The sequence below is a fragment of the Solanum tuberosum genome, unplaced genomic scaffold, assembly GCF_000226075.1.
Source record: "Solanum tuberosum cultivar DM 1-3 516 R44 unplaced genomic scaffold, SolTub_3.0 scf00001, whole genome shotgun sequence".
Classification (NCBI taxonomy): domain Eukaryota; kingdom Viridiplantae; phylum Streptophyta; class Magnoliopsida; order Solanales; family Solanaceae; genus Solanum; species Solanum tuberosum.
Genome location: NW_006238927.1, coordinates 2661071 through 2663203, shown reverse-complemented (window position 1 = coordinate 2663203; position 2133 = coordinate 2661071). Strand labels below are relative to the sequence as shown.

The 2133-nt window shown below is 39.3% G+C and overlaps 1 long non-coding RNA gene across 1 annotated transcript; it reads right to left on the bottom strand.

Moving 5' to 3' along the window:
• Window positions 1-83: 83 nt before the first annotated feature.
• On the bottom strand, window positions 84-1408 carry LOC107060937 (uncharacterized). Its single transcript, XR_001473628.1, has 3 exons — window positions 1181-1408; window positions 993-1046; window positions 84-121 (listed from the first exon to the last, which is right to left on the bottom strand). It is a non-coding gene; the product is annotated as an uncharacterized lncRNA (long non-coding RNA).
• Window positions 1409-2133: the final 725 nt, after the last annotated feature.

The following is a 2133-nucleotide window of genomic DNA, read 5'->3' as shown; positions in this document are numbered from 1 at the left end:
GATATATGCAACAAAAGTTAACAAACCTCCCAACTCTGGCAGCTCCGGAGGAAAGGGGCTGACCAACTGGATAAAAGTCAATCCTGCTGCTGAGGAGGTCTACTCAGTCGTCTGTCAGGACCTGCATGCATGAATGCAGCGCCCCTAAGGCAATGGGGCGTCAGTACAAAATAATGTACAGAGTATGAAAGGCAATAGACTATGATGAGGTATCCTGATATACTCGAATAAAATGATAAATAAATCAAGGATAAGATAACTGTACTGACCTGCTCCTAAATCTAAACGTATCAAAAATAATAAAAAAACAACCTAGCCAAGCCGCCATAAGCTCGGCAGGTACAAACAGCACACAAGACCACCTACTCAGGCACCCATAAGCCCGGAAGGTGCCAATCAGTCTATATACCCCTATCGATAGTCCCTTAGCCCTGTAGGCAATCACATAGCCCTCTTAGGCATTAATATAGCCCCCATAACAGCACATAGTTCTCTTAGGTATCAACATAGCTTATAGACAACTCATAGCCCTCTTAGGCAACAACATAGCCATGTAGGAAGCCCATAGCCTTCTTAGGCGTGAATATAGCCCTATAGGCAACTCATAGCCCTTCTAGGCATCAATATAGCCCCGTAGGCAACATATAGCCCTTTTAGTTATCCATTTAACCCCGTAGGTTGAACATAGCCCTTCTAGGCATAAATCACATTCCTGCAGCTAACCAGAATAGCCCCAACGGCAATAATAACAATCAAATCATTAAAGGCGAGCAATCTAAGCAACTTGTACAAATAGCCTCTAAGTCGTGTCCAACATAGGGACGCTACAAACTGAATAAGAATCCCGACAAGGGAGGATTATATCAACCTGAGCAACCAATAATCAACAATAACGGCTACAAGTATATCAAGTATATTAAGGAACATGTCGTAAGTAGGGAATAGCCTTAACATACTAAATTCACGTGTAGTAGGGAATAGCCTTAACATACCTTTTTCGCTAAATTCACGTGGCCTAAAGACTTTAACTCATAACTCCCTCGATACTACAACAAGGTAGGACCATAATCAACACATAAAATAAAAGATACCATGACAATACAATAAAAGATATGTATTTCCGTCGCAAATTGCTATTTGCTGCTTATAAAAGCTAGAGTCGATGAAAGAAGGGTCTTACCTCGATCTTAGGTTCGTAATTCACCTCAAAACCTTCAAATATATTCAAACCCCTGCTGTCTCAACTCTAAAATGTGATATGCTACACAATCGATAAAATAAATTATACCACGATGATGAGCCCAACGCGTAGAACAACTTTCGTCAAGGACTTACGTCGAGAAAATCTATATTTCACTTGATCCTAAAAATGGGTTTCTATGTTTTCTCTGTATATTTAGCTTAAAATGAAGAAAAAAACTCGAAGAAGAAGATATATACAACTTTCCACCGACCTAGGGCCCCACCTCACGTGCCTGCTTGCGCAGTCCCACGAAAATGCGAATATCTCTCTATTCTGAAATCGTATGAATGAACGGTTTGATGCGTTGGAAACTAGACTCGTAGACCTTCGATTCGATAGTTTGTGGACCCTATAACTCTTTATAGATTGGGAGAAAACCTCCAACACATTTGACCCAAATTTCAGAAAAAATCTTTAAGAAGGAACTTACGATAACTTCCGCCAACTTTTATTTTGCCACTTACCTAACTTCAAAAAATGAGATGCAACACTTGAACACTTAAATTAGGACATACCACATCATTCTAAATTTATTACCCACCCTCCTTGTCTTTCCGTGGAGATACGAGTAATTTTAGACGTTTCAAAAAGTTGGGGTGTTACATTCTCCCCCCTTAGAAACATTCGTCCTCGAATGAAAAATCTGAGTCACGCGGTTCAGTTCTTAGGAGTTGCCAAAATTTAGGCAGGTATCCTTTGTAAATGTTACTATTCAATAACCTGAAATGCAAAATTTCTAACCTAGGCGTTTCATATGATGACATAAATAGCTAAGCACTCTAGCTCCACCATAACAGTGCGAGCAGATATACAACAACAACCATAATAATAATAAGCAATAGTACATATATTTATTTATTTTTAGATTGGTATCTTACCTTACTACTCTA